Source organism: Garra rufa, chromosome 23 (genome assembly GCF_049309525.1).
Source record: "Garra rufa chromosome 23, GarRuf1.0, whole genome shotgun sequence".
Lineage (NCBI taxonomy): Eukaryota > Metazoa > Chordata > Actinopteri > Cypriniformes > Cyprinidae > Garra > Garra rufa.
The window spans coordinates 22,679,808-22,694,311 of record NC_133383.1 but is presented as its reverse complement, the minus strand read 5'-3'; the positions used below and the strand labels follow the sequence as shown (position 1 = coordinate 22,694,311).

The 14,504-nt window shown below is 36.9% G+C and overlaps 1 protein-coding gene across 2 annotated transcripts in view; it reads left to right on the top strand.

Moving 5' to 3' along the window:
- Positions 1 to 5,930: 5,930 nt before the first annotated feature.
- Positions 5,931 to 14,504, top strand: part of kdm6bb (lysine (K)-specific demethylase 6B, b) — a 46,440-nt gene continuing 37,866 nt past the window's right edge. The window contains exons 1-2 of one of the 2 annotated variants that reach the window (XM_073829340.1): positions 5,931 to 6,079; positions 8,066 to 8,243. The gene's annotated coding sequence lies outside the window, so the exon portion shown is untranslated. Of the gene's footprint in view, positions 6,080 to 8,065; positions 8,244 to 12,964; positions 13,110 to 14,504 lie in introns of those variants that run through there. The other variant, XM_073829339.1, reaches the window with a different exon arrangement.

Here is a 14,504-nt window from a genome sequence, read left to right as displayed (position 1 = left end):
GTAGAAGTGGAATTAGCTTTTAGTGCAATTAAACGGAAGACGCTGATAGACAGACTCTACCCAGCAGAGTCATAGCACCCCCTAGTGACTGATATGTTCATTGAGAGTAATTAAATTGAATTTATCGATTCTCCATGTGTAAATAATTCCCACTTACAGATGTTCGTCAACAAAGCAGGTCATTTCCACAGGATTTTAATACTTCTATATTAAGTATATTCAAATTAATAACTAAATAACCTCACAAACGTGTTTAAACATAATTCGTGTCAGGTGAATGTGGTTTCCGCCTCAACATATTTTGTTAAGCAAACAGACTAGCGCACAGTAGGCCTACATGATTTGAATAGTGTAGCAAATAGAAGCGCAAGACATTAAATCAAGTGTGATTCATTACTAAGACTGTTGTTTTTGTGAGTTGAAGTTTGTGTATATATGCGTGTGTGATCGTTCTCATTAGTTCTGAAGGTCAAGGGCTTGCATGTCTTTTGAAGAGGTTCTTCCTCATTTCGTGAAGCGCTTGTAATTCTCGTTTTCATGCACTACCATGACAACAGCATCTCAACAAGCAGTGAGGAAAACTCCTAGTGGCCTGCTGTAGCATTCATAAACGCTACACTAAATGTTAATTCTCAAATTAACATTTTTTTTAGAAAGTAGTTGCACGTAGATTTTATCCTTATGTAGCCTATTTACAATTGGGATACGTTTGATTTACATTATATTCAATTAGCTGTATCAAAAAGGTATAAAGAATTTTAATGTTCAATGTTAAGCCCGAAATTATTCATACCCCTGGCAAAAAATTTTTTAATTAGAAATGACACAGATGATGTTTTATTTACATTTGAACAAAAAGTGGCATGTCCAAAATTATTCATACCCTTCTCAATAATCAATAGAAAATCCTTTATTGGCTATTACAGCAATCAAACGCTTCCTAGAATTGCTGACCAGCTTTTTGCATGTCTCCACTGGTATTTTTGCCCATTCATCTTTAGCAATGAGTTCCAACTCTTTCAAGTTGGTGGGTCTCTTTGCCATCACCCTGATCTTTAGCTCCCTCCACAGATTCTCATTGACAGTGAGGATGGTGTTTTTAAGGTTGAAGGCTTCTCCTTTTTTACGCCAAATGATGGCTACATCATTGTGTCCAAACAATTCTTTTTTACCTCTCTCACTATCCTCCTGGCCAGCACAGGTGTCACTTTTGGCTTCCAACCACGTCCTCTGAGATTGTTTACAGTGAGGAAGGTCTTGTATTTTTTTAATAATACTTTGCACTGTAGCCACTGGAACTTCAAAACATTAGATATGGTCTTATAGCCCTTTCCTGACTTGTGAGCAGCCACAATGCACAGCCGCAGGTCCTCAGTGAGCTCCTTTGTCTTAGCCATGACTGTCCACAAACCAACAGCAGAGAGCTTCTGTTTTTCACCTGTTGAGTTGATTAAAACAGCTGTTCCCAATGAATCAGGCTAATTAGGATGCTTTAGAACAGCTTGGACTATTTGGAATGGTATAGAACTTTGGATTTTCCCATAGACTGTGACAGTTTGCAAAGGGTATGAATGATTTTGGACATGCCACTTTTTGTTCAAATGTAAATAAAAGCTGAGAAATATTTTTGTCCCACAATGTTGCCTCTTGTACATCATCTTATTATCTTTTGGGAGAAGCCTGTGTCATTTCCAGTCAAAAAAAAACAAAAAAACTTGCTGGTTGAATAAAAATAACTTTAAGTAAGAATTTGCCAGGGGTATGAATAATTTTGGGCTTGACTGTCTGTCTGTCTATCTATCTATCTATCTATCTATCTATCTATCTATCTATCTATCTATCTATCTATCTATCTATCTATCTAACTTATAACAGTGGTAATAACTTTTATACGCTTCGATAATACTGAAAGGACAAGTACGCTCACAATGTTTGTATATGTATATAGAACAGAAGCCACTTGTCTAAGTATCATTTGAAGTGTACGCAGTGCACACACACAAGTGTTTTTATATGTTAACTTTCACACTTACTAGTGAGATTTCCTCCACGACTGACTGCCTGCCCACCAATGAAAGGTTGACTTGTTGCCATAGTTACCTAGTGGGTGGTCTGCATCCCACTTTTTTCTCTGCTTCCTTTGGTCACTACACTGGATTGCACTATAGAGGATAACACAAACATTTTTTAGGTAGTTTAGGATAAGCACAAGAACAGGGATTAATTACTGAACCACTCCAATAAAAAAAGAAACTCATTAATATATTGTAAACCTCAACATATAGCTTACATTATTGACTTGACTAAAAAACTTTAACCTGTTCTGACTGTTCTCTTGTTTGTTACACCTTTTTTAACTGATTTGACTTGTCTTTGTCCATGTAGTGGACTACATACTAAAATCCAATAGGCTATATAACTATATAGGGCAGGTAATAAAAAAAAATCACATAAAAATGGAAAATGTGCTAAAAATGTACTCACCCTCAGGCCACCAAAGATGTAGAAAAATGTGTTATTTCATCAGAACAGATTTGGAGAAATGTAGCAATACATCACTTGTAACCAATGGATCATCTGCAGTGAATGGGCGCCGTCAGAATGAGAGTACAGCTGATTAAAAACATCACAGTCATCCACAAGTAATCAATTTTGATTGTCTAGTCTGAATCAGGAGAGAAAATACTCAGATCAAGCAAAAACAGTTCTATTTTTTTTTTTTTGGATCAGTCGCAGATGATATCAAATCCTCTTTGTTTTTTTTATGCGGATCATTCTGTCTGCACTGATCACATCACTTCCACTTTTTTTTTTATTAAATAATATTTAAATGTGTCTATGAGCACGTCTTTTTACACCAGTGTGAATGCTTGTGAGTACACCTTTGTGCACTAGAGGATGGATACCCGAGCCGAGCCCGACGGGACCCGACGGAACCCGACGGGTCGGGCCGGGTTCGGACAGATATTTAGAAAGGATGCTCGGGTTCGGGTCGGGCTCGGTCACCTCAGCGCGATAGTGCGCCCGTGTTATAACGGCGCTTTTTGCCCAGTGTGCACTGATGCTCTCATCTGTTGACATTTCCGAACGCTTTTTTTACAGTGGCTTAATAAAAGCGGGCTTTCCACACAAAAAAGTGCATGTGTCATTAGTATGAGTAAAAAGAGATTTTAACTGTGTCGGGCTCGGGTCGGGTTCGGTTACTGCTCTGTCGGACTCGGGCCGGGCTCGGACAGAAAAATGCGGCCCGATCCGCACTCTATTGTGCACACGTGTGTGTATAAGCGCACTTGTGTTCATAAGGTTCTTCCATGTAAATGTTTAATAGTGTGTGTGGGGAACCACAGCCCCATCCCGCAAGACATGAAGCAGACATGGAGGAGATCCGGGCCCCAAACATCCGGAGGCCCCCCCGGGCACGGGAGTCCCAGGAGAAATACCACAGAGACAACCGCGGATCCCACCCAGAAAAGGGCAGATAAAAGCACGGAGGGGGTCATCCGGCCGCCACACTGCAGAAGCCCCAGGGGGCCACGGCGGCAAGCCCGCAGGCTCCGCCAGCAGCCGGCCGCACCAGGGCAGGCCGGTCCCTGGGCCCGGAGATCCGAGGGCCACGAGGAGACAGAGGAGTCCCAAATCCCCCGCGTCCCAGCGACACACCCGCACCCCAAAACCCTACCTGTATGTTAGTGTGATGGAGCGGGAGAAGGGAAGCATTAGGGATGGGGAGGAAAGCATCGGAGGGGGCAAAGTTCCCCCGCTGACCCCCATAGGCACCCCCGTTGCCCCAAGTCCGCCCAGGGCCGGGGGCCCAGGCCCATCCAGACCAGGGCCCACGGCAGCCCGGGGCGGCCCACCAGACCCCACAGCAGAGGAAAAACTACCCCCACCCCATCATTCAATCAACTCCCAGCAAAAACAGTTCTAAACAAATATGACGGTGGATGTTGATGTAAGAAGACAGCAGGGAATGGACTTTTTCACCAAAGAAGCAATATTATGGATTATGCACTCAATAATAATGGATTTGTTTCTTACAAACATGCAGCTTCACAAGATGTTAATTGATGGACTGGAGTTTTGTGGGTTACTTGTGTATTTTTTTTGTTATGCTTAACAGTTTGAAATCTCATTCTGACGGCACTTATTCACTCCAGAAGATCCACTGGTTAGCAAGTGATGTAATGCTGCATTTCTCCAAATCTGTACTGCAAACTTATCTGAAACAAATTTATCTACATCTTGAATGGCTGGGGGATTAATACATTTTCAACAAATTCATTCCTTTTTGGGCGAACTATTCCTTCAAGTCAGTTAACTACAGACAATAATTACTTACCAACTGTAAATTAAAGTGTTTATCTACCAGTCAAAAGTTTTTGCACAGCAAGATTTTTAATGTTTTTTTTAAAGAAGTCTCTTCTGCTCACCAAGCCTGCATTTATTTGATCCAAAGTACAGCAAAAACAGTACAATTTTGAAAGTTGACTTTTTAGCATCATTACTTTAGTCACATGATCCTTCAGAAATCTTTCTAATATTCTGATTTGCTGCTCAAAAACATTTATTATTATTATTATTATTATTATGTTGAAAAACAGCTGAGTAGAATTTTTTCAGGTTTTCTTTGATGAATAGAAAGTTCAGAAGAACAACATTTATCTGCAAATAGATCTTTTGTAACATTAAAAAAGTCTTTACCATCACTTTTGATCAATTTAAAGCATCCTTACTAAATAAAAGTATTAACTTCTATAATTTCTTTCACAAAAAATTTTATAAAAAAACAGATAATAATAATTATACGAACTCCATGCTTTTGAATGGTATAGTGTATAATGTTACAAAAGTTTTATATTTCAGATAAATGCTGATCTTTGGATCTTTCTATTCATCAAACAATCCTGAAAAAAAAAATACTCAACTGTTATAAATATCGATAATATTAATAAATATTTCTTGAACAGCAAATCAGCATATTAGAATAATTTCTGAAGGATAATGTGACACTGAAGACTGTAGTAACGGCTGATGAAAATTCAGCTTTGATCAAAGGAATAAATGACATTTCGAAATATATTCAAATAGAAAGCAGTTATTTTAAATAGTGATATATTTCAAAATTGTACTGTTTTTGCTGTACTTTAGATCAAATAAATGCAGAGTTGGTGAGCAGAAGAGACTTTTTAAAAACAGTAAAAATCTTACTGTCCAAAAACTTTTGGCTGGTAGTGTAGATTGTTCTGAAACAGCGTGTTGCAGTGAAGCTGAAGTGTACAAGCAAACTTTAAATGTGACCCTGGACGACAAAACCATTCATAAGGGTACATTTTTTAAACTGAGATTTATACATCATGTGAAAGCTGAATAAATAAGCTTTCCATTGATGTTTGTTAGGATAGGGTAACATTTGGCCGAGATATAACTATTTGAAAATCAGAAATAAATAAAAAATCTAAACATCAGAAAATCGCCTTTAAAGTTGCCCAAATTAAGTTCTTAGAAATGCATATATTACTGATCCAACAAATTTGTTTATGTTACTAATCAAAGTTTACAATGTATGAAAATATACAAAATGTACAAAATATCTTAATGGAACATGATCTTTACTTAATATCCTAATGATTTTGTTGTTGTTGTTGTTGTTGTTTTGGCGTAAAAAATCGATCATTTAAAATGTATTTTTTGGCTATTGCTACAAATATACCCGTGCTACTTATGACTGGTTTTGTGGTCCAGGGTCACAAATAAAAAATAAAAAATTAATTAATTAAAGAAACGTGCTATGTAGTGCTGTTAAAGAAGAAACATGCACGAGCTCGTGAGGCCAAGTGAGCGTGGGATGAATCGCACTGACGTCACTCGGTGACTCAACCGCTCATCCTTAGTAAAAGTAACGCCGTTGTGAGTAACAACAACTCCTCTACTCTCAGCTCTGATGGAGGCTACATACACAGATGGTGGTGTTACAGGTGCAGGAAGGCTCTATGGAGTATTCCTGAAGGAATTTAAACTGCGCAGTTCTTCCTCGTTACCTCACACACCCCATAAGATCGGTTTTCAGCTCATATCGCAGGTAAGGTGATGAATATATGTAAATATAGCTGGGTTGCGAACTAATAAGTTATGTTACTTATTATATGTAATAACGAGTTTGTTTTACACTCTCTAAATTGTGTTTTAAAGATGTCCGTCACTTGTGCGTCTCTTTTCTATTTCTGGAACACACCACTAGATGGCGCCATTTGAATACAAAAATGTCTAAGATATTTACAAGGGTTGTTTATTTGTATTATTTGTCAACGTTATTTTAACATATATGTGTAACCCTGGACGACAAAACCAGTCATAAGGTTAAATTTTACAAAACTGAGATATATACACCATATGAAAGCTCAATAGATAAGCTTTCTATTGATATATGGTTTGTTAGGATAGGACAATATTTGGCCGAGATACATCTATTTGAAAATCAGGAATCTGAGGGTGCAAAAAAGTCAAAATACTGAGAAAATCACCTTTAAAGTTGTCCAAATTAGGTTCTTAACAATGCATATTACTAATCAAAAATTACATTTTGATATATTTATAGTAGGAATTTTACAAAAAATCTTCATGGAACATGATCTTTACTTAATTTCCTAATGATTTTTGGCATAAAAGAAAAATCCAAAATTTTGACCCATGCAATGTATTTTTGGCTATTGCTACAAATATACCCCAGCGACTTAAGACTGGTTTTGTGGTCCAGGGTCACATATATGTGTAACCCTGGACGACAAAACCAGTCATAAGGGTCTATTTTTTGAAATTGAGTTTTATACATCATCTGAAAGCTGAATAAATAAGCTTTCCATTGATGTATGTTTTGCTAGGACAATATTTGGCTGAGATACAACTATTTGAAAATCTGGAATCTGAGGGTGCAAATATTGAGAAAATCGCTTTTAAAGTTGTCCAAATAAAGTTCTTAGCAATGCATATTACTAATCAAAAATTAAGTTTTGAAATATTTACAGTAGGAAATTTGTTGAATGTTTTTAGTTAATATCCTAATCATTTTTGGCATAAAAGAAAAATCGATTATTTTGCGCATACAATGTATTGTTGCTACACATATACCTGTGCTACTTAAGACTGATTTTGTAGTCAAAAGTTTTTGAACAGTAAGATTTTTCATATTTTTTTAAGAAGTCTCTTTTGCTCACCAAGCCTGCATTTATTTGATCCATAATTCAGCAAAAGCAGTAATATTGTGAAATATTTTTACTATTTAAAATAACTGCTTTCTATTTGAATATATTTTAAAATGTAATTTATTCCTGTAATCAAAGCTACATTTTCAGAATCATTACTCCAGTCTTCAGTGTCACATGATCCTTCAGAAATAATTCTAATAAATAAAATGCTAATTTGGTGTTCAAGAAACATTTATTATTATCAGTATTTAAAACAGTGGGGGGAGGGGTATTATAGACATTTTAATTAAGCTTTAAATTGATCAAAAGTGATGATAAAAACATCATAAAAAACGGGGGGGAAAATTTCTACTTAGCTGTTTTCAACATAATAATAATAAAAAATGTTTTTTGAGAAGCAAATCTTAGAATGATTTCTGAAGGATCATGTGACACTGAAGACTGCAGTAATGATGCTAAAATTCAGCTTTGAAATCACAGGAATAAATTACATTTTAAAATATATTCAATTAGAAAACAATTATTTTAAATAGTAAAAACATTTAAAAAATGTTCAGTTTTGCTCTACTTTGGATCAAATAAATGCAGACTTGATGAGTGTAAGAGGCTTCTTTGAAAAAATCTTACTGTTCAAAAACTTTTGACTGGTTGTGTATATTTACACACATTTTAAGATTGCTTATTTATTATTTGTTGAATTATGTAGAATGTCTTTATGCTGGCTTAATACAAAATAAAAAAAAATACATTTTATTGCTAGAGATCTACAAGCCATTTTCTGAAAATTTTCTGAAAGTCACCTTTACAGAAACAAAACATTATGAAAACTTACTCTCTCTTTCTCTTTCTTGTCATTTGCACAGCTGGCCAGCAGCTGGGTTTCTTCCTTCATCCCTGCGGTGGGATGGAAAATGATGTCACTGATGCCGATGCATCTGCAGCCAGTAGAAAAGTGCCATTGGTACCAGTTTGTGAAGAGCTTCTCTCTGATTGAGCTCAGGGAGATGAACAGCCAGGAGAGCCAATCATCATGGAGAATAGGTGGGACTTTTAACTCTCTCCTAACCAATAATCATGGCTTCATCAGGGTTAAAAGATGATGACACTGACTGAGCATCATATTTCATGTGTGTAGCATGTTCAGACAAAGCTGTTCCCAAGCAGAGCTGGTTCACGTTTATGCATTTCCATCTAGTTTTTATCTAATTTTTGATTTATGATCCTAACATAAATCTAATTTTGTGCTATGGACATAGATATTACTTTTGTTAATAATAGGTGTGCATGGACTTCACCCTGACATACAATAAAAAAGAAACTTGAGCCATATCTAGAGAGCAGACCTCCTTGTTACCTAGTGGCGTCAACTTTTACACATGTATAATCTAGTTGGAATTATTATTCAGAGCCACAGATATGAAGCATACCACGCCACCACTCAAAACTAAATGCATCTTTTATGGCTGTGTAGCACCAGAGGAATTCCAATAAGCTCTTTCATGCATCACTGTTCAGTGCGAGTCTGTCTTCTGTATGTCCTTATGCTACCGCAAACATAAACAGTGTTGATTCATGGCATCTTCTGGTTTTTCTCTTTGCATGGAGTCAGCGGTCACATGTGGTTCATGGATGTCAGAACTCCATGTTTGACTGACTCAAGTGTGTAGTTCTGTTACCATGGTGAGTGTGGAATCCAGCTCAGGCAGACACAGCGTCTGATTGGCTGGCATGCCGACACTGGTATATCATGCAGCCGGCTGACTCGCCCAATGGAAACGGTGCAGCACTGGAGCTGTTGCTATGGGCAGTCAGACAGGAATCTGTCTCATTTTGTATGGTCTGTGTGTTTTTTTGTGATGCACCGTCTCTGCAGTTCCATCAAATTTTGGGTTGTACTCACCCCAAACACTGTCTTTGATAGGATGGGGACAGGGCAGATGGGGTACGTGGGTGCTATGCACAGAAAGTCACGTAGGCAAGAACCCCCTCCTCTTTTCACCCACTGCCTCACTGCCTCAATAGCTCAGTCTAAGTGTCTCAGTCTCAGTAAGAAGCTGTGGGTCTACCCAGCTGTGACCAGACACTACTAGGAATGCACAAGCATTTTGAGATCCCCTCTGTTCTTCTATCATCCTCTACTATGACATCCTGTCCTGTCCTATGCCCTGCATTTCTCATCTATTCTCAAATCTCACTATCATCTTTTTCCTATCATGTAACCTATTCCTATAATGTTCTATCATATCCAGTTCATCCATTTCCAACTTTGCTATTTTCTATTCTTAGAATCTGTTCTTATGTCTCACAATCTTCTTTTTTTCTTATATTATCTATTTACTTCTCCTTTCCTGTTCCTATCCTATCGGATCCTATCCCATTGGATCCTATCCTATTCCTATCCCAACACATATTCTATAATATACTATTAAATTCTATTCTATTTTATTCTATTCTATTATATCCTGACTTATAGTGTCATTTCCTGTTATTTCATATCTTGACCTGCCTTGTCCTATTCTATGCATTTCTATTCTATTCTATTCTGTTTTGTTCTATGCTTTCCATATTCCTTTTACTATCCTAACCTTTTCATACTCTTTCCTACCCAGTTCTTGCCTTATCTTATTCCATTCTATTTTGTTCTATTCTATGCTTTTTTATCCCATCCTTTTCTGTTCTGATTGAGTTCAATTGTATTCTATTCTATTTTATTCATGTTCATATAATATACCTATCCAATCCCATTCCTATTCTTTCTTATTCTATTCTATTCTATTCTATTCTATTCTATTCTATTCTATTCTATTCTATTCTATTCTATTCCTGTTCATATAATATACCTATCCAATCCATTCCTGTTCTTTCTTATTCTATTCCTGTTTATATAATATATCTATCCAATCCCACTCCTATTCTTTCTTATTCTATTCTATTCTATTCTATTCTATTCTATTCTATTCTATTCTATTCTATTCTATTCTATCCCATTCCTATTCCTGTTCATATAATATACCTATCCAATCTCATTCATATTCTTTCTTATCATATCATGCCCTATTCTATTCTATTCTATTCTATTCTATTCTATTCTATTCTATTCTATTCTATTCTATAATGTTCTTTTTTCCCTATCAGATCTCATCCTGTCTTATTCTATGCTTTCCTGTCCTGTCATTTTCAATTCTATACCATTCCTATTGTTTTCTGTTCTGTTCTGTTCTATTATGTTCTGTTGTTCTATGCTTTTCATATTCTTGTCACTATCGTATCTTATCTTATGCATACTCTTTCCCATCCTGCCCTATTCTATTCTATTCTATTCTATTCTATTCTATTCTATTCTATTCTATTCTATTCTATTCTGTTGTTTTTCCTTGTCAGATCTTATCCTGCCATTTACTATGCTTTCCAGTCCTGTCTTTTTCAATTCTATTAATTCGTATTGTTTCTATTCTATTCTAGTCTGCCCTATTCTATTCTGTTCTGATGTCCTATGCTTTTCACATTATTGTCGCTATCCTATCTTATCCTTTTCATTCTCTTTTCCATCCTGCCCTATTCTATTCTATTCTATTCTATTTTCCCTATCAGATGTCATCCTGTCTTATCTTATCCTGTCGTTTTCTATTCAGTTCGATTCTGCCCTTTTCTATTCTATTTTGTTATATTCTACAATCTTTTCTTTTCTGCCAGATCTTATCCTGTTATCATATGCTTTCCTACCCTGTGTTTTTCAATTCAATTCCATTCCTGTTGTTTTCTTTTCTATTTTATTCTATTCTGTTCTGTTGTCCTATGCTTTTCACATTCTTGTTGCTATCCTATCTTATCCTATTCATACTCTTTCCTTACCTTACCCCGTTCTATTCTATGCTATTCTATTCAATTCTTGGTTTTCCATATCAGATCTTATCCTGTATTATCTTATGCTTTCCTATTCTGTTTTTTTTTCTATTCTATTCTGCCCTTTTCCATTCTATTCTGTTGTATTCTGTAATCTTCTTTTCTTTCCTACCAGATCTTATCCTGTCTGATTATATGCTATCCTATCCCGTTTTTCAATTCTATTCCATTCCTGTTGTTTTCTTTTCTGCTTTATTCTATTCTGTTCTGTTGTCCTACATTTTTCATATTTTTGTCACTATCCTATTCATACTCTTTCCCACCTTACCCTGTTCTATTCTATGCTATTCTATTATTGTTTTTTCAGATCTTATCCTGTCTTATGCTTGCCTATCCTGTCTTTTTCTGTTCTATTATATTCTATTCTATTCTGCCCTCTTCTATTGCTCTGTTGTGTTATGTTTTTACATATTCTTATCGCTATGCTATCTTATCCTATTTATACTCTTTTTTTCTTTCCTGTTCTGATCTATTCTATTGTCTTATGCTTTACAAATTCTTATCGCTATCTTACCCTATTCATACTCTTTTTTTCCCCTTCCTGTCCTGTTCTATTCTTTTTATTTCTGTTCATATCATATGCCTATCCCATATCATTTCTATTCTTTCTTATGCTGTCCTGCCCTATTCTGTTCTGTTCTCTGTAGTCTAATGTTCTTTTCTTTCCTATAAGATGTTATCCTGTGCTTTCCTATCCTCTTTTTCTATTCTATTCCATTCCTATTGTTTTCTATTATACCTGTCATGTTATATCCTGTCTTGTTTTGTTCTATTCTATTCTATTCTATTCTATTCTATTCTATTCTATTCTATTCTATTCTATTCTATTCTATTCTATTCATATATCCATCCTATCCTGTTCATATTTCTTTTTTCTCCTATCAAATCCTTTCCATGTCCTATTCTTGGTCCTAATGCTGTTCTGTCCTGACCTGCTATCCCTATTCTGGCCTATCATCATACCATATACTATTCCTGTTTTTTTGTTTTGTTTTTTCATTTCCTAATGCTTTTTTTGTCTTTTGTCTCTCACTTTTCACTATCATCCATTAGTGCCTGTCATATCCTATCACCTCTAATCTCCTGCTGAAATCTACTCTCTTGAGTGTCAGACAATATTTCATCAGGTCACACTTACGATTCTCATACCATAGACTTGCATTGAACAAGCAACCAAATTCAGAGACATGTGGGATTAAATGTCTTGCTTTGGGTTGCCAAGCAAACCCCTACAGCACCCAAACAACCACCTTAACAACTGAGCAACACCCTGGTGTGGTTATATGTATCACTATAATCTAGCTGAGCTCAGATTTGTTAATATAGTATCAGCTCAGCTTAGAGTCCATTAAAAACTCTGTAAAAACTGCAGTGACCACATCCACTGCTACATGTAGAGACAGTTACATCAAAATACCATTAGAGACTATGATGATCCCACGGTGAATTCCACAATTTCATATTTCTTCAATCAAAACAGATTTAATTGAGCATATAGGTATTCCTGAGGCTTTGAAATATACCCGATTCTTTCAGAAAATGGAGTCTTTTGCCACCCTACAGTGAGGTTTAAAAATAGCACATAGTGTGTTGGCCTTGTTCCAAAACACACACATACACGGCAGACACACTCTCTCTCTCCCACTTTTTTTTTTCTGCACATTTCCCACCTCCAGGGCTCATATTCGCTGGTATCCCTTGACTGACACAGGCTGCTCTATTCTGATTGGCTGAAGTGAGATGATTGACAACTGAGCAGAGTGCAGAAGCAGCAAGCAGTGGCTCCACCCCCAGGCTGTGCACGTGGATGAATCCGCTGTGAACATCTGAGAATCAGAGAGAGGAGAGGAGAGGGGAAAGAGGGAGGAGAGAAGTGGGGAACAGAGGCGACAGGATTGACTTGGTAAGGAGAGGAAGGGAGAGGAAAGATTTGGATTTGCTTTGAAGGAAAAAGAAGGAGGAAAAAAGGGGAGAGAAAGAGGAGGTGAAAGAAGAGGAGAGGAGGTAAGACGAAGATTTGAAAGAAAAGACCATTTCTTTATTCGGAACATCTTATAATGTTAAGAGTTACATTCAGTGGTTTTTAATGTGCAAATTAGCATTGGCGTGTGTTTCCATAAAGGTAAATGTCGTGTATGCGTGCATTACGTGCACACCGATCAGCACTAAAGCAGTCATTCATTATTCTGACAGCAGTGTATGTGTGTGTGTGTGGTAGCATTACAGATGCATTGCCTCACATCATCGCCGGCAACTGTAGTTACTGGTATCGCTTACACTGGCTCTCTAGTTCCGTGTGATTAAATAAATGCCATTGTGAGATTACAATCCCCAAGGCATTCTAGTTTTCATATCGTAATAAGAATGTCATGCAAACATTGTTTCAAAATGTGCTGGTTTTTAGAAAATGGCTTCATCTGGTATGCATGTCAACTCATAGAGGAAGTAGGGTTCTGAAAATTACTGTGTTTACTTAAAAGCAATCCACTGTATACTGTAAATGTTTCCAGGAGAGAAAAAAAGCATTGGACGGCTATTGTTTGCACAGGCCTGCAGGGGGCTTAATGGCACACGTGCTGTGGTTATCTGCACATACTGACCTACATTCACCGGAGCTTTACCACAAGCAGACAACCGTGAGCTGCTAAAATATCCTTCTAAAAATAGAAGCTTAACCCGAGTCATTTGGTGGAGCCATAATGAATGAAACCGTGATGTCAGTTAAAAGAGATCAGTTGTGCCTCGTAGACTGAAATGAACCTTCCTGAGTTGAAACACAGAAGTTCAAACACAGAAACAGGAAGTCTGTAATTGCAGAATTAATCGCTTGTGAGGACAGCTTAGATACTTAGATAGTCAGCTGTGTTTTGGAGACCAAGTTTGTATGCGCTGAAGCTCGACCTTATTTGTTTTTCCTCGCATAGTTACGAAGTGTCTGCTGAAACCTTTCAAAGATGAAAGTTACTACAATTCTTGAAGAGTGTAGCCTAGTGTTAAATCTATGCAGAAACACCCTAAATATATAATTATAGCACTCTGAAAACATAAACGCCAACCATCCTTTTAAACTTCTCATGCATACTGTGCACCTTTTACAGCTCAGCGGTAAATTAAAACATTATGTTTGGTTCTGGTTTGGGCTATGGTGGTCCAGCTGTGTGAGTCGCAGTGGTAGTGGTTATTATGGTTTGGGAGTGAAGGAAACTTGGTTTTGGAAACATCCTAAAGTTTTGCCAATCCAAGCACTTCACAACCTCATATGGGAATCTGTGGTTCTGAGGAGACTGTCATTACTGGACCACCATCGTTTTGGAGCTCGTTAGCTCCTCCGTACAGTAGTTCTACCTTGTGTCGTATCTGCTTCATGTATCGTATCTGCCTGAACTGGTTTACTGTCAG